The 19078-nt window shown below is 41.1% G+C and overlaps 1 protein-coding gene across 1 annotated transcript in view; it reads right to left on the reverse strand.

Moving 5' to 3' along the window:
* PIP4P2 (phosphatidylinositol-4,5-bisphosphate 4-phosphatase 2) overlaps positions 1 to 19078 on the reverse strand; it is a 56658-nt gene that overhangs the window by 36841 nt on the left and 739 nt on the right. The window lies entirely within an intron of this gene.

The raw sequence follows: 19078 nt of genomic DNA on the forward strand, positions 1-19078 counted from the left end.
AGTTCCAGAGTTACACCATGCTAAAAATTAAAGCAGTATTAGGAATAACACAGTCTACTTTCTTCACCTTATGGAAGAGAAAACTGAGGCCCAGAGGTTATAACTTTTTAATAGATTTGTATACAGCCTTCAGCAAAGTCAAGAGCTGAGTGCATTCCCAGAGGCTTCTTCACAATAACCGTTGTCTCTCTTGGAGAATAATTTAATACAGGCAAAAACATAAGAACTAGTGAGAATCCTGTAGAAATACTACTTGTTTCCTGTAGAAACAAGAATCAGATCTGGACTAAAAGGGAAGAGGAGAAGGAGGTGGAAGACAGGGAAAATAAAAAATAGGACAGAGTATAAAAGAAGAATCCATTCATGATAATAAAAACTTGACAGAAAAACCGAGATTCATAAAAGAGCCAATATGAAAGAATACAGGCCACAAGGTATACGTAATGGTCTTACTGAAACACTCTGAAAGAACCATTATTGTTCTGTAAACCCACATGTGATCAAATTACATTTTCCCTTCATGAACACAGACCTAATTTACCTATTTATATCAAACAACCCCTTGTCCTGCTACTTCATCCTCGTGTATTAATCCATACTTCTTTTTTTTTTTTTTTTTTGACAGAGAGAAATCACAAGCAGATGGAGAGGCAGGCAGAGAGAGAGAGAGAGAGAAGCAGGCTCCCCGCCGAGCAGAGAGCCCAATGCGGGACTCGATCCCAGGACCCTGAGATCATGACCTGAGCCGAAGGCAGCGGCTTAACCCACTGAGCCACCCAGGCGCCCTCTTTTTTTTTTTTTTCCCAAAGATATCCTCCAGCATTTTAAAGGTTGAAATTTTTTTGCTGGACTGCACTGACCTTTCTTAGCTCAGTTATTCCTTTATAAGCCTCTTCGATGGCAATATTTTCCAGTTTAATTCACTTACTTCACTAATGCACTCTATATATTCCCTCCTTCAGGCCCTTGACAAAGATGTGGTCTCAAAATTGAAAAATGACATCCAATTAAAATGAGAGCTATTTTAGGACACTATGATTAAGGATGAGCAGGCAAAGTATAAAAGGGCCAGCCTGCGAGGAAAGCCCTGGCTGGCTTTTTCTCCTCCTTAGGAACTTTGTGGAGAATATGGATAAGGGACAGAGTGAGGCTGGCTGGTATGGGTTACTACTTCCAGGCTGAAACCTCTCCAGTTCAGCCCTGCATGAGAAGGGGAAGATCACGACCTGCTCTATGAAACCAAAGAAACAAAACTATTCTGGAAAACTCTTGGCTTCTTCTAGTACCATGAAACCCTCAGAAGGTTCCATTGGGCTACAGCCAGCATGGAAGGGTAAATGTCCTACTTATTACGTTACTGACCCTTCGCTCCGAATCTAGCCTTCTTTGCTTTGTCATGCTGGAGCCAAGCTCTGCAGACCACATTGGAACTTTGCCAGCTGGCGGCAGTCTACATTCTGTGAACAAGAAGCCTGCACGGTTGAGGGAGGAAGAAGGGACTTACAGCCCTTTCCCCAAGCGTACAGTCTTTCTCCAGAGCTCAGGAACATCAGTACTAGCTGGCCGACCGACCTAAATTCTAAATTATTACATCTTAATGACTCCAATCACTTCCCTATGTTCTCTCAACCCTAGACGTCATGGCAGATTCTTCCCACATCTGATACCTACTTGATACCACAGGATAGCGTTTTTACCTTTTAGTTACCTAGTTAACAACTTCATACCTAATTAACAATTCTATTATATTCCACTGTGCGGTTTCTATCTCCAGGTCTTAACTGATAGAAAAATTCATGCCAAGGGTAATCCCAGGAAACTAACCCTCAAAAATTGGATTGGGGGGAGCCTTGGTGGCTCAGTTGGTTGGGCATTCAATTCTTGATTTTGGCTCAGGTCTGATCCTCGAGGTTGTGGGATAGAGCCCCACATTGGCTCCATGCTCAGTGGGGAGTCTGCTTGCGATTCTCTCTCACACTCTCCCTCTGTCCCTCCCCCTGCACTCTCTCTCTCTCAAATAAATAAATAAATCTTTTTCTAAAAATGGGATTAGAGAAATGGTTTGATCATGCCTTGGGTTCAAATGCAGTGCCGAGCTCCTTCACCAGTGGGACAGACACAGTAAGGTAGAAATTGGTGGCTCTCAGTGGCATCCTGATGAGTCAGATTATCCCCTGCAGATGACTGTGATGGTTATGGCTACTTCACTAGACCATTAGGGCAGGAATAATTACTATCCAGGCTGTGATATGGGGTGGAGTCCCATGAATACCTTGGAGCATTTACAGAAAGAAAATGGGAAGCTCAGGTCTTTAAACTCTCAGCTTAAGTCACAGTCAGAGAAGCCAGAGAACTTCTACTGCAGCCCTAGAAGTAACCCTTATGTCCAATTGTCACAGGGCTTACACTGCTGTAAATCAAACACAAATTTAATAGCGTAGACTGCAAAATTATAATGTCAGGTAAATCCACAGCAGTACCAAGCTCTCCTGTGAAAGTTGGAATGCTGATTGTGAAGGAGTGGACCCCTGAAACATGGAATAGGTGCATCTGGTTGTGGCCAAACAGAAATGAGAAACCCGGAGTCCCTCTGAGCCTCCCTTAATGAGTAGAAAGCTGCTTTTCTCCTTGTGTTTGAAGAGACACGCCTTCCCTTACAGGAAAACTGTCTCAGGAGTGGACAGCCATCTTCCTTAAGACTCATCCTCTCCTGTGGTTGCCTCAAGACACAGAACTAAGCTCACATCTCAACATGTTCCAGGAGGACAAGTCGAAAGCATGACTCAGGAAGCACTAGCTTATACATCAAGAGAATTGCAAGGTTTTGAAAATATATATGTTCAAAAACCTGGAGAATACGTGTGGGGGTAGATCCCCAGAGCGTTAAACCAAAAAGGATGGAACTTAACACTGAGTTGAGCCAAATTTAATTATATGGGTGCATTTAGCAGATACTCTGGATTGGATGTTAGTTTTAAAACTGGAAGTAGCTCTCTATCCGTTTCCTTGTCTTTTGGTGAGACTCGGCCTTATGTTCAACGGAGCTGGGATGTCAGAACATCCCCAGCATGGCGCAGAAGAAGAATCAGAGGTTTAGGGTATTAGAATGTTGGAGTGAATTTATTAGATGAAACATGCATACCCATACCATACTACGTCAATTCACTTTTTTTCTACGTTGGACTGCTGCTCCCAGGCAATCCCAGTTTTGTAGCTGAGGGTGTGATACAACCCCCACCATGAGCTTTGAGGCCAGAGAAAGTGAAGAGACCTTCAGCTCTATTTGGGAGGAAAGCAGCAGCCCACCAGGCACTCTGCGGTGGGTTCCCGGGAGGGAGTGAGCAGTCCGTGGGTCACACACATGTACTGTGAGCAGGGCGCAGTGCTGGAGGTACATCAGAAACACCTCGGGGAGTGAGACTCAGGGCTTGCAGGGCTCGTGTTCTTAACATGGAGAAAGATAGCAAAAGTGCAAGTACAACTGGGTGTGGAAAGTGCTCTGATAAGGATGGGCACAGGGGCTTTGCAAGCACAGAGGAGGGCATCTAACCCTAACTAGGCAGAGTGTGCATCAAGGGTGTAGGGTGGGGGCAAGGGACGCCGATGATAGAGTCATTCCAGTACAGTTTAGCTTTCCTCCAATACCGCAGCCTTTCTCCAAATTGTTACCTTTAACTCCTTTCTCCGACACAGCAGCTCTAGAAAAACATCCAAACCTTACTGAGTGTGGCTGTAATATCAGCTTGGAACCAACATCCATCTACATCCGAATGCCTCTGATGTTGCTTGTAAGAGCTAATGTGCACCGGCTGACCGCACGTCCCATAGCAATAGCAAACCAGGCGTTCTTTCCAGCAGGTACTGATGAGAATTGAATTCCACTCTGAGCTTTTAAACTTTTGTCTGTCCCTCCCTTCATGGTCTCAGGCATTTGGGCCCTATCGAAACACTGCCACATAACTGGAGATGCTGGCAAGAAATGCCCAATGACCTGCCAATGACCAGTTCCTGGATGACAAAAGCTTCTGACTGACCTTGCTGTTTCCCATAAGGCAACATTTCTGCCTCATTCTAATAATGCATTTCATTTGGAGCACTAAGCTTTCTTCAAGTATTGACAGTGAATAAGTTATGTATTCCTTTTTGGTATTTTTTTTTAAGATTTTATTTATTTGATAGAAAGAGAGAGAGACAGCACAAGCAGGGGGAGCAGAGCCACAAGAGAGAGAGGGAGAAGTAGACTCTCCCTAGATCAGGGAGCCTGATGGGGGGTGAGGGGGACTGAATCCCAGGACCCTGAGATCATGACCTAAACTGAAGGCAGATGCTTAACCAACTAAGCCACCCAGGGGCCCCAAGTTATGTATTCTTCTTTCACTTGATCAACTACTATATTTATTTTGATTTCAAAAGATGCAATTTTTTTCTGACATGATTTATGTACAATCATACTGTTTACATGGAAGGCCACATTTATAATTTGTTACTTGCAATACTGCTTCCAAGAAAGCATGTGTTTCAAGAAAAATGTGTTTTTCAGTACAGAAAAACAAATTGTTGTTCCCAGGACAAAAAATGCACTTGCCTAGAAATTAAGAAACTCCTCCTATAGCCTAAGGAGGTAAAGAACTCCTATTCTGTCATTCTTCAGAGACAGCTTATTTTTACTATGTATCTACATTTTTTATTCTTATTATTTTTTTTAAGATTTTATTTATTTATTTGACAGACAGAGGTCACAAGTAGGCAAGAGAGGCAGGCAGGGAAAGAAAGGAGGAAGCAGGCTCTCTGCGGAGCAGAGAACCCGATGTGGGGCTCGATCCCAGGACCCTGGAATCATGCATGGCCTGAGCCGAAAGCAGAGGCTTTAACCCAGGCGCCCCTGTATCTACATTTTTTAAAGACTGTGCATTTTCAAAAGAAAGGAAGACACTCCTTTACATATAAGTAAGTATACACACTAAATGATAACTTAAAGGTTATAAATATTCATAAATCAGTTATAAAATATACTCAACTATAACTGAGCCCAAATCTGTTACAAGACATTTTAGATAAGAGAGAATTTGAGAAGGGAAAATGACCTCAGTATATGGGAAAGAAAAAAAAATTCAACCATATTTATAATTTTATTTCCTTCAATATATGAAATAGCATGGCAGAATGTTAAGTTCCAACATAATCAGGGCACCTGGCTGGCTCAGTCAGTAGAGAGCATGTGACTCTTGATCTCGGGTTTGTGAGTTCAAACCCCACTTTGGGCATAGAGATTACGTTTATTAAAAAAAAAAAAAAAAAAAAAAGCACCTGGGTGGTTCAGTCGGTTAAGCATCTGCCTTCAGCTCAGGTCATGATCTCAGGGTCCTGGGATCAAGCCCGTCCATTTTCCTCCTCAGCAGGCAGCCAGTTTCTCCCTCTCCCACTGCCTCTCTTCCTGCTTGTACTCCCCTCTTTGTGCTCACTCTCTCTGTCTGTATCAAACAAATAAATAAAATCTTAAAAACAAAAACCCAAGGTCCAGCATAATTAGATAGTAAGATATATGAATGATATTATACTCAGTATATATCTTTTAAGATTTTATTTATTTGACAGAGAGGGAGATCACAAGTAGGCAGAGAGGAAGGCAGAGAAAGAGGGGGGAAGCAGGCTCCCTGCTGAGCAGAGAACCTTATGCGGGGCTCGATCCCAGGACCCTGAGAGCTGAAGACAGAGGCTTTAACCCACTGAGCCACTCAGGCACCCCAAAGATTTCATTTATTTATTTGTCAGAGAGAGAGAGAGCACAAGCAGGCAGAGTGGCAGGCAGAGGCAGAAAGAGAAGCAGGCTCCCTGCTGGGCAAGGAGCCTGATTCAGGACTTGATCCCAGGACTCTGGGATCATGACCTGAGCAGAAGGCAGTGGCTTAACCAACCGAGCCATGCAGGCGTCCCTCAGTATTTTCTATCTTAAAATATTTCACCCATTTAAAAAATGATGTATGGATTAAAAAGATTCTAGATGAAGTCAATAGTTTCATAATTTTGGAATTTGGCACATATTCACCATAAATCTAAGCAAAATCAGACACAAAAATGGAGTGACATGAACTTATTTATTTTTAAGAATATCTATTTTTAGGGGCGCCTGGGTGGCTCAGTGGGTTAAGCCACTGCCTTCGGCTCAGGTCATGATCTCAGAGTCCTCGGATCGAGTCCCGCATCGGGCTCTCTGCTCGGCAGGGAGCCTGCTTCCTCCTCTCTTTCTCTCTGCCTGCCTCTCTGCCTACTTGTGATCTCTCTCTGTCAAATAAATAAATAAAATCTTTAAAAAAAAAAAAGAATATCTATTTTTATTTATATTTATTTTTAAGCATACAGTAAGTACATAAAGATATTTAGTGAATAAATAAGCCCATGTGGGGCTCCAAGGTGAGCACGGAGTCTGCTTGGGACTCCCTCTCTTTCCCTCTCTTTCTGCCCCTCACCCCGTTTTCAAGTTTATTCTGTAAAATAAAATAAAATAAAATGGAAATGGAAATGTTAATGTTGAGAGATACTGCTTTGGGAACACAGATCTTCCAGTAATAGAGATTAGAAAAGATTATATGAAAGAAAATGGCTTTGATGAATGAGCAGAATTTGAATGTTTTAGATTCCAAAGTCCCTTTCCTACTCATCAATTCATAGGAAGTAAACAGTATATTCTTACCTAGAAAAGACTAGAAGTGACTAGTAAATGATACCAGTATGAGGCAATGAGTATGGTCTTAAGGAACAGCATGTACACACAGTGATGTGTTTTCCATTTTGGAACAGATCCCCCTCATTAAGACCTTGACAGGCTGGAGGGGCACCTGGGTGGCTCAGTGGGTTAAAGCCTCTGAGTTCAGCTCGGGTCATGATCCTGGGGTTCTGGGATCGAACCCCACATCAGGCTCTCTGCTCAGTGGGAAGCCTGCTTCCTCCTCTCTCTCTCTGCCTGCCTCTCTGCCTTCTTGTGATCTCTGTAAAATAAATAAATAAAATCTTTAAAAAAAAAAAAAAAAAAGACTTTGATAGGCTGGAGGAATGGATCAAATCAAGCACACTGAAATGCAATGCAAGGGCAAGGACCTGTACAGAGATGTGGGGCATGCACTAACACATAGCACTTAGGTCGTCTTGTATTCAGGTGTGTCTAATAGTTTAATAATAACCTATGTCTTCATTTAGGGCTGGTAACAAATACAGATACTCTTTGGTTGAGCCTGGCAAAGTATTCTATATGGAGAATCATGAGAATGGGATCCCAGAATTCTGTAAATTTGAAAAATCATTTTCCTATAAGTTTTTGAAATATTTTGTATTAATTGGTAGACTCCATTCAGCTCAGTAGAAGTCAGTGTTTTCTGGGAAACATCCTATGGCCTAAGATTAATAATGACTCAGGAGTTTGTGAAAGTCTTCTCACTTTAAATCTACTCACTACTGGGATTCCTGGGTGGCTCAGGCAGTTTAGCGTCTGCCTTTGGCTCAGCTCACGATCCCAGGGTCCTGGGATAAGTACCACATCGAGCTCCCTGCTTGATAGAGAGCCTGCTTCTCCCTCTGCCTGCCTCTCTCCCTGCTTGTGCTCTCACTGTCTCTCTCTCTCTGACAAATAAATAAAATCTTTAAAAAAAAATCTACTCCCATTTCACATTGTGAAATCTTAGCATTTAATCTCTGAAACTATAAAATTTCATCTTGTCACATACCTTCCCCCAAATTCTCCCTCAGTAGAAATCATGTGGTCAAACGCTGAACAATTAGAGGCTTTCTTGTACATGGTTTTAAAATCCCTATTATGAGTCTACCATACTTAAATATCAAAAATTGACCAAGTATGGAAAGAAGAAAGATTTTCCCATAACCTTTAGAAATACATGCTTTGATAGAACGCCCTAACCAGTCAGATGGTACATACAAATACGTTCTACAGAATAAAATACTCCATGCTAGTTGGTCTTCCAACACTCAAAAAAGCCAAGTGATACTCTTTAATGTTCAATATGCTATTTTCCCTATTTTCAAAGGATGATGGAATAGGAATTTAAGTGAAACAGTGCGGTAAGATAATAACCACCTACACTTTATAAAGTTATAGATATATTCTCCTAGGTGTATCTAGATTCCTTACCAAGAACAACTGTGTCATAGAATATAAAACCAAAAAGGAACATACTAAATCACTCCTTCTCAGGTAGGAAACTGAGGTACAAAGATGCAAAGTAACTATTCTAAGGTCAGCAGCTGATCACTGGCAGAGAGAACTCAAGTGTCAGATCCCACAGGCTAAACCCTACCTGGTGGCAAGATCACCTCTGACACTATAAAGGGATTTAGTTACACGACGCTTGACAAACTTACCTGAAGGCCAGGAAGAGGAGCCATGTCTTCCATTTCTTTTACACTTTTTTTTTTTTTTTAATTCTTACAGAGAAAAAGAAATTCACTTTACAACAGCAATCAGGGAAAAGGAAAGAATCTAGAAGAGTGCCAAAGCAACACGAACTCCAGTGTATCTCCCCACCTTCCCCCCCCACAAAAAAAAGTAGAGAAATTGTCTCTAAAGAACAGAAAACAATAGGCAAAATATATTCCGTCTTAAGAGCTGTTAAAGGAAAAAAAAAAAAAAGAGTCTTCTCAAACGTTTCAGTAAACAAATCTATTGGGGCACCTGGGTGGCTCAGTGGGTTAAGCCTCTGCCTTCAGCTCAGGTCCTGGGATGGAGCCCCGCATCAGGCTCTCTGCTCAGCGGGGAGCCTGCTTTCTCCTCTCTCTCTCTGCCTGCCTCTCTGCCTACTTGTGATCTCTGTCTGTCAATAAAAAAATAAAAATCTAAAAAAAAAGTTAAAAAATAAAAAAGCTGTTAAAGGGATGTCATTCCCAGTGTATGCAACATCTCTTCATCCTCACAAGAGTAAAACACAAAGCAGCTGAGCTCAAAGCTGTATCCAGTGTTGTCTGCTTTTCCCATTTGGATCACTTCCCAGAGAGTTGCTTATTGCCCTCAAAGACAGTTATGAACATCCATCTGGCTAACTCGCCTCTTGAACATCTGTATCCATCTGGCTAACATCTGTATCCATCTGGAAATCTTGCAAGACTTTAACAGAATGCTCTACCCTAAAAGTTAGACATTCCTGAAAACATCATGCAGAGTCCTTAAAAATAAATGGGAAATTGGGAGCATCTCCTCTTACCACAGTGAGTGTTATCACATGGGTGATAAATAATTGTTGAATAACATTTACGCTCCATCCCTGATGTCTCCTTACCCTCCAGACCTGTGCATTCAGCTGCCTACTTAACACCTCCAACTAAGTGAGGACTAAAGGTGCTTCAAAAACTCAACGTGTCTAAAACAGAATATTGATTTCCACTGTCCTTTCCCCTGCCCCCCATACCTAACTTCTTCTCCTGTTTATCTATCTTAGAAAAAAAGCAGTTTTTTTCCCAGTTGCTTGGGTTATTTCTGGAGATTTGTGACTCCTTTCTTTCAACTGATTCAATCCAAGAGCACATCCTGCTGATCTATGTTTAATATGGCCTGAATCCAACCACATCCCACTGTTTCCATCACCTCCACCCTGGTTCAGACCACCATCACCTCGTGCCTATGCCACATTAACAGCCTCCTGATTATTCTCAGGTGTTCTTAGTGTCCTATTTCCCCCCCAATAATCCATTCTCCACAAACCAACCAGGATGACTTTCCTTTTTTTTTTTTCTTTAAGGGGGGAAGAGGCAGAGGGAGTGGGAGAGAGAGAATCGTGAGCAGGTTCCATACCCAGCATGGAGGCCAATGTAGGGCTTAGTCTCAAAACCCTGAGATCATGACCTGAGCTGAAATGAAGAGTTGGATACTTAACAGACTGAGCCACCCAGGTACCCCCAGGATGATTTTCTTAAAAACAAAGTATTTCACATCTCTCCTTTGCTCCAAAACCCTCCATGGCTTTCCATTACCCTCAGAACACAGTCAAATCTCTGATGGTGACCTACAAAATCTCCTCTGTCTTTCCTAGTCTAGTCCCCCAGCCCCTTCTGCCATATTTAGCCCCTAAGTCACCATGCTCTAGCCCACTGCCCGCCATGTTTTGAAACAGCATCGTGTTTTATACTTGCTGTTCCAGTGGCCTGGCACATTCCTCCTCTGTCTTCCAATGGTTGATCCCAACTAATTTTTCAGGTCTCAGCAATTGTCATCTCCGAGGTCTCTTTCCCAAAGCAATCTGAAACACTCCCCATGCAGCCAGCCACCCTCCACCCTCATGCCCTGCTTTATTTTCTGCACTCTCGGAAATTATAGTGCTCACTGGATATAACTCTAATGGGAATGAAGGCTCCCAGAAATCTGAAACAGTATAATAGGCACTCAAATATTTGAAAGGATGACTGACTGAATGAAACACATCTTGATTAATGTATTAAAGATGCTGGGTAGAGCCAGAGCCAGGAAGAAATGTGGGCATTATAAAATAGAATAAAAAAAATCATGGAGACTGATCCCTGCCAAATAATAGAAAAGGATGAGACTAGGAAAAGGGCTTGCCACAATACTGGACGGCTGGAGGCAGATACCCTTCACCAGTGTTTACGCTCTATTTTCCCTTAAAGATGTGGCCTCAGTGAAGCAGATTTTGATTCAAGAACCGATTTGAAAAAAGTCTACTAAGCATGGCCTGAGCTTCAGCATATCACGAAATCAAGCTTCAGCAAGACCCTCCTCACTCAGTATCACAGCTGGTGCACACCCTATCGAGGCCTTCACAGAGTGGCAGGTAGCTGCTCTCAAATAGGCCTCATCTTTCTCCACTCACTGTGACAACCTGGCTTCCAGCAGGTTTCAGAACCCTTGGCAAATGAAATGAAAAGTTAATCTTAATCTTACAGTAGGTTAAGCATGTGGTGTAGATCCCTGGGTCTACATTTTCTTTTCCTGCCAATCCACAGCCAACCCTGAACTCTGCAAGGATGCAAGGAGGTTCAGAAATGTGATAGACTGCTGAGATATATTCAAGAACTCTCAGTGCAATGGACTGATGGCCCCTCAAAATTCAGGTCAAACCTCTCGACCTCAACGTGAGAGTTGTAGGAGGTGGGGCCTCTGGAAGGTAACTGGGTCATGAGAGCGGAGCCCTCATGCATGACTTTTTAGTACTGTTAGGAAAGGAATGAGAGGGCGCTCTCGTGCTCTCTCCACCATGTGAGGGGGATACAGGAAGTCAGCACTCTGCAACCTGGACGCCAGCTCTCACCACACACGGAATCTGTTGGCACTTTGATCTTGGACCTCCCAACCTCCAAGACTGTGAGAAATAAGGATTTGGTGTTTAAGCCATCCCATGTATGGTATTCAGTGACAGCAGCCTGAACTAAGACAATCAATAAAATTATAGTCTAGTACAGAACTTAGCTCTAAGTGAAATGAGACTTTGCCCCACTTTACGGCACCACTTCTAACTTTAGATTTTTTCCAGGTAGAGGACAGAAGAGGGTCACTAAAAATATACCTTATTTACTATGCAGTTTCTAAGTGAGGAGTACAGGAGTACATAGTAAATAACTTATCTCTTAAACCAGAAGCCAAATTATTTTCTAGTCACTGAAAACATTTTGTCAAGCAATTTCAAATTTACACATTTTTAAAAAGAGAAACAAAGATGAAAAGAAAAGGACAAGGCCCTTTTAATTATGTTACATAGGAGACCCAAGTGTTTCAGAATAAGGGAATATTATTAGCCTCTTCTTGGAAGTGAAGTGGCTTTGATTTTACAATTAAGTAAATCTACATTAGAATACTACATTAGATGGAAATGAATAATGCTTCAATTCTTTACAAAGGATCTGAATATAAACACATAGAAACAACTCTCACTGAGGTCACTAGTTCAAAGGACATTTTTGGGTCCTTATCTATTTGCTCTTTTTTGCAGCTTTTGACATGTTTGACCACTTCTTTCTTGGAGGTGTTCTCTCCTAGACTCTGTGATATTAGAGTCTTTCGGTTTTCCTCCCACCTGCTTGGAAGCTACTTCTCAGTCTCTTTCGAGACTCATCTTCCACTAACTGGTTGTTGAATGTGGGAGTTTCTCAAAGCTCCGTCCTAGAGCTCTCTTCTTTTTTTTTTTTTTTTAAAGATTTTATTTATTTTTTTGACAGAGAGCGATCACAAGTAGGCAGAGAGGCACACAGAGAGAGAGAGAGAGGAGGAAGCAGGCTCCCCGCTGAGCAGAGAGCCTGATGCGGGACTCAATCCCACAACCCTGTGATCATGACCTGAGCCGAAGGCAGCAGCTTAACCCACTGAGCCACCCAGGCGCCCGGGCTCTCTTCTTTTTATTTTATTTTGTCTCCCTAAGTAGTTTCATACATAGCTCCCCAAACTTTTTTACATTTCAGTACCCAGAGAAAGTGACAATATTTATAGTCATGCAGAGCTGGAGGCCTCTGCTGTTCTAAGAACTGAGGAGAACTCATATCTTAATCCTTGTATGTTCTCTCAGCACATTGCATGGCACATCGGGTGGGGCCTTGGGAAGTTCTGAACTGACATCCATATATTTAGTTGTTACCAATATGTCAATAACATAATTTTCTATTTTTTGGCCCGGGCCTCGTTTCTCTGGTCTACACCTGTGGAAGCAATTGCCTATCTGCCTTCTCTTCCTGGATATCTGAAAACATCTTAAATGTATCCTAGCTAAAACTAAGCTCATGATCTGCGTTCCCCAAAACCTGATGCTCTTCTGGTGTTCTCCATCTCCGCATAGGCAATGACACCGTCAGGTTGTGGACACGGGAACTCTGGGAGATGGCCTTGCCGCTTTCCTTTTACTCTCACAGCCAATCCACAACAAGTCATCTTGACTTTCGTAACTTCGTCTTGTCTCTCCACCTTCACCACTGCCTGGAGCCACGCTGCATAGCAGTTTATCAGATCTGCATGAATCAGACTTATGAGATCTGCGTGAATCAGACGGTAGCCGCCCAAGCCATCTATCCTCATTCTATCCTCATTCTATCCTCAACCTATCCCTCCCCTCTCATTCACTCTCTAATACAGAAATAGACTGATTTAAAAAATAAAAAATAGATATTTGGGGGCACCTGGGTGGTTCAGTCGTCAAGCATCTGCCTTCGGCCCAGGTCATGATCCGGGGAGCCTGGGATCAAGCCCCACATTGGGCTCTCTGCTCAGTGGAAAATCTGCTTCTCCCTCTCTCACTCTCCCTGCTTGTGTTCCCTCTCTCGCTGTGTGTGTCTCTATCTCTGTCAAATAAATAAATAAATAATCTTTTTTTTAAAAAAAAAGGACATTTTTCCAGAGCACCTCAGTGGCTCAAGTGGTTAAATGTCTGCTTTCGGTTCAGGTTATGCTCCCAGAGTCCTGGAATCAAACCCGGCGTCAGGCTCCCTGCTCAGTGGGGAACCTGCTTCTCTCTCTCCCTCCATCACTACCTCTATCTGTGCTTGCTCTCTGTCAAATAAATAAAATCCTTTTAAAAAACAGACATTTTTCCAAAGAAGACATACAGATGGTCAACAGGCACATGAATAGATGATCAAAATTACTAGTCATCAGAGAAATGCAAAGCAAAACCACAATGAGCTATCACCTTACACCTGTCAGTAAGGTTAGTATCTAAAGCACCAGAAGCAACAAGTGTTAGTGAGGATGTGGAGAAAAAGGAACTCTCGTGCATTGTTGGTGGGAATGTAAGTTGGTGCAACCACTGTGGAAAACAGTATTGTTTCTCAAAAAATTAAAAACAGAAATAGCATATGATCTAGTAATTCCATCCACTACTGGGTATTTACCGAAAGAAAATGAAAACAGTAATCCAAAAAATATATGCACTCCCATGTTCACTGCAGCATTATTCACAATAGCTAAGATACGGAAGCAACCTAAGTGTCCATCAACATAGGAATGGATAAGGAAGATGTGGTATGTATACACACACACAATCAAATATTATTCAGCCATAAAAAAAGAACAAGATATTGCCACTTATGACAATATGGATGGACCAAGACAGTATTATGCTAAGTGAAATAAGACAAAGACAAATACTGTATGAGCTCACTTATATATGGAATCTGAAAAAAACAAAAACAAAAACAACAACAAAAAAAAAAACAAACAAATAGTAAAAACGGATCTATAAATACAGAGAACAAACTGATGGGGGCCAGCGGGAGGAGGATGGGAGCTCTGAGGGTGGGCAAAATGGAGAAAGGGAAGTGGTAGATACAGGCTTCTAATTATGGAATGAATAAGTCACATGGATAAGAGGTATGACACAGGGAATATAATCCATGGTACTGCCATAATGTATGGTGACAGATGAGAGCCACACGTGTGGTGAGATAGCATATCATAAACACTAATCACTGTGTTCTTCACCGAAAATGAATGTAACGTTGTGTGTCAGCTATATTGCAATTTTAATAATAATAATAATAATGATGATGATGATGATGATCTAACCAGAGCAGCCCTTTGCTGAAGGCAAAATTTCTCAACATGACCAAAAATATCCTGCCTGGACTGAGCAATATGTATTGTTCTGGTCATCTGTTGGTGCAGAACACACCACCCCAAAACTTAGTGACTTAAAACAACAGTTTAATACTACCTTTCATGAGTCTGTGGATTGTTCCGCCTGAGCTGAATGGTAATCATCTAGACTCTATCACGCAGGTACAATAAGAATTTGGCTGGGGTTGGAATCATCTGAAGGCCTAGCTGGGCTGGGCATCCAACAATATGGTTTCTTCACTTACACGTCTGAGAGCTGGTCATGCATCCCTCTCTCCATGTAGCCTCCCCAAGTGGCAGTTGGGGATTCCTCAAAGCAAGGTAGTCTCAGTGCATTCAAATCCTTACAAGACAAGTTACTTTCTTCAGGGTGCATTTTATAAGAGACAAGGCGAAAGCTGCAAGACCTCTTATGACCTAGTCTCCAAAGTCATTCAGCTCTCTTTTGCTTTATTCTATAAGTCAAAATTGAATCACAAGGTCAGTCCAAAATCAAGGAGGGGACCTACCCAAGGACTTGAATACCAAAAAGCAGGATTCTTTGGAGGGTGAGGCGGGTCTTGGAGAATATCAATCGCACCCACTTCTCCAATCCCGAGTTGCAATATATTCCCTATTGGTGCTTTCACTTTAGCCACACTGGCCTTGTTTCAGTTCCTTGTACTTACCATACTCTATCCACCCAAAGGCTTTTGTACGTACTGTTTTCTTAGTCTAGAATGTTCTTCCAGGCCCTGCCTTTGCCAAGTTCAACTTTAAAAACCTCAATGAAGTCTCAGGAAAGCTTTTCTGGCCTTCCCTAACCAGGTTAAATCTTTTTATTACATACTTTCATGGCACTGGATACATTTCTGGCACTATCCTCAACCCCACTGCACTTTGCATTTGTTCAAATGATTATGTAATTTATGTCTCAATATCCTCCATTAAACTGGAAGAGAGGTCATATCTGTTTTTCCCATCCTACCACACAGAGCTTGGCTAGTACTCAAATATTTCTTTGCTGAATGAATGACAGAAATAAACTAAGTAAATGAAACTGTCTCTGTATAACAATTCCTTTAAAATTGTAGTGAAGTAGATAATCACATTACCATAGTAAATACACAGATAAATAGACAACCCCAAATATAAACTATTTTCACAGAGGAAGTCTTATCAATTTAACGGTCATATTCTTTTGCCATATCCTACTTCTAAAATTAAATAATAAACAAATCCATTAAATATAGCAAATTATGCAAGTTTTGTGGTATTTTTTCCAATCTTGCCATATCCTACTTGTAAAATTAAATAATAAACAAATCCATTAAATATAGCAAATTATGCAAGTTTTGTGCTATTTTTCCAATCTTTCTTTTTTAGAGAGATTTTATTTATTTATTTGACAGAGACAGTGAAAGAGGGAACACAAACAGGGGGAGTGGGAGAAGGAGAAGCAGGCCTCCTGCCCAGCAGACAGCCCGATGTGGGGCTCGATCCCAGGACCCTGAGATCATGACCTGAGCCAAAGGCAGATGCTCCTCAATCTTCTTCTTCAAATGAGCCTAAAACTGTCTTTGATTTTAATTTCTATGCCTTTACAAAGGGTGATACATGTACCAAATGTTTTAGTCACAGGAAAGGTGATCTCCTACTCTATACAGGAATCCAATACTGACAGTAAAGACCACTAGAAGCATTCCACCTGGAAACACAGGTGGACTGTTACACAGACCACACATGTTTTTCACTGTGCTAAAACCAAATGCAAAATACTGCTTTCCACTACATTTATCAATAACCTGTTTATAAATAAACACTTCACCATCTTTTAACTTAAAATGGAATGTTTCAGGACACCTGGTTGGCTCAGTCGGTTAAGCATCTGCCTTTGGCTTTGGTCATGATCCCGGAGTCCTGGGACTGAGTCCTGTGTTGGGCTTCTTGCTCAGTGGGGAGCCTGCTTCCCCCTCTTCCCCTCCCCCCTTGCTCATGCTCTCTCTCAATCTCTCTCACTCTCTCTGACAAATAGATTAAAAAATCTTAAAAACATAAAAATAAAAAATAAATAAAATAAAATAGAACATTTCATCTCAGAGTAAGAGCTAACATTCCTGTTCTTAGGTGGTGACACAAATAGCAAAGGGTTCATTTGAAGAAAATATTCACTAGTTATGGCTTTTAGCTACTTAAAAAAAAAAAGTCTGTGTAATTATGAATGGTATTATAAACCAAAGTTCATTATCAGAAAGTACATTCTATTCTGGTCTTTTGAATCCCAACCCTCAACTCTAATTCTTGTCAACTTCTGAAAACATTTGGTCTAGCAACAGAGTGTTTCCTACAGTAATAATTCAGCCCTGTGTTTCTTGATTCTTTTTTCCCATCTCAACATGGGCTCCAAGAAGGGATGGGTTTGGTCCGTTTTGTTGACCTAGAGCATTCTGGGGCACATAGTGCTGCCCAATGAATCAATGAAGGAGTAAATGACATTGGTCTCCTAGAATCAGATCTTATGTATTACTCAAAATATTTATGAAGATGCTTATTTGTTATTCAAGAAAAGATATTCTGACAAAAATGTCAATTTATAAAATGTCTTTACATCTCAATTATGCTCCTTGCTTCCTAGGTATTATGCCAGATGAACTCAGTGTTTTTTAATTATCTAAATCATCTGACCTGTCTTATTCACCAGTTTAAAAAATATATATGTATAGTCTACCATAAAGCAGAAAGGGCTTTTTGCTAAATCATTTGTTGAAAACAAGAGAACAGGCTCAAAATGGAGGCACTTTGCTAAGCTCCATCTCACCAACCAGAGAGACTTAGTTACACTTTGGCTTCTCCCAGGAAGCAACTCTTCAAGTCAGTCAGGAACTACCTTATTAGCACTAGTGAGGTCATGTGCCTGATAGACCACTGCCATGCCCTAAAGGAAAGTGATCTTCCCACGACCAATCCACTTTTTTGCCAGTATAAGTTCCTTTTCCCCACTCTCTTCTGCCTGGGGAAGTCTTTCATTTAGCTCACCTTTTTAGAGCTCCTTTCTATCGGCTGGATGGGATGCTTTAGTGTCACGAATCAAATAAAGCCCATAAGATCTTTAAAATGTACTCAGTTGAATTTTGTTCTTTAATACATTGAATTTCTTCAGTTATTTAACTATCTGGAATGAAACTTTTTTTCTCAGGGGCTGAGCTGCAATTTGTACCTTATTGTGTAGTTTGAGGGGGTCTTATCAGATTAGTCAAATATATGGCAAATGATAAACCCATAAACAGGTCCATGAGCATGAATATTTTGGGGGAATAATTTAGCCACTATGACTAAAAACACAAAAACAAAGATGTAAGATAGAAGGCATGAAAATCTATTATAGGATAGTTGCTTAAATCCAAACTTTGTCTTTTAATAAATGGCAAATATTTTGCCTTTAAGGGTGATTTAATGAAGTTGAAACACTCATTTATAAGTATTTAAACTTATTCTAGACCATCCAATTTAGATAACAGTGAAAAATTAGTATCAAATTTCTGCATTAAAGGCAATTCCCCCAACTGATATCCTTTGACAGAAGTTTAATACAAACACGACTTGTGGATTTCTTAGGTGAGTCTCTGTTCCACTTTGCACCTTACTTCTCAACTCATTGATCACACTGAATTATTCACAGCTAAACATTTTTTTCCTTTGTCCTGTTTCTTGTTAGGTGTTGATTAAGACCTAGATTGTTCCTTTTAAAGTTGTTATACATGAAATGGAAATTTTAAATACAAATCAAGTTCAACCTGCTCTACAACTGGCTCCAATTCCAGACTTGAACTAAGAAAAAGTTGCGTTACAAGAAACACGATCTGCCTATATTTTCAAAAGCATTACCATTTTGTCTCCTTGGGTTTTTAAACTCCTCTCATATTCAGCCAAAAAGAGAGAGAGATGCACTTAAGCTACATTTTCAAGTGCCATATTTGACCATTCTTCTCACAACTCTTAAGTGGTTTTTACAAGCCTTGCCTTCCCTTTTCTATAAATCCTGACTCCACCTTCTTTCTACTATAGAAGCCACTAAAAGGCTTAGAACAAAGATAAATCTTTGAATAGTTTGCTAACAACCCCCACCACACACACACACACACACACACACACACACACACACACTTCTTCAGATCCATGAGCTGTCAAATCTTTTTCGATTCCATCTTGAGAAGCGAAATAAATAGAAGTATTAACTTGGGTTACTTTTAGAAGTAAGTTCATTTCAGTCTCACCCAGATATGCATCAAAAATATTACATCTTCCTCTCTATGCTTCTTCATTCCCCACGAAAGCTAACACATACTCCTAAGAAAAGGGAGTAATAAGGAAGGGCAGAAATTTCAGACATATTAGGTATATTGATTAATTCTATTCCTTTTGGTAAGACAATTCCCTGATTGAACAGAGCATGGGGGGCGGGGGAGAGCGGATAGTAGGATATGCATATTTTTCAAGCTAAGCCCTTTCAAGGGCAGATCCCAAGGTGAGCAGTACTAGGGGTTTCTC

The sequence above is a fragment of the Mustela erminea genome, chromosome 16 (genome assembly GCF_009829155.1).
Source record: "Mustela erminea isolate mMusErm1 chromosome 16, mMusErm1.Pri, whole genome shotgun sequence".
NCBI lineage: Eukaryota > Metazoa > Chordata > Mammalia > Carnivora > Mustelidae > Mustela > Mustela erminea.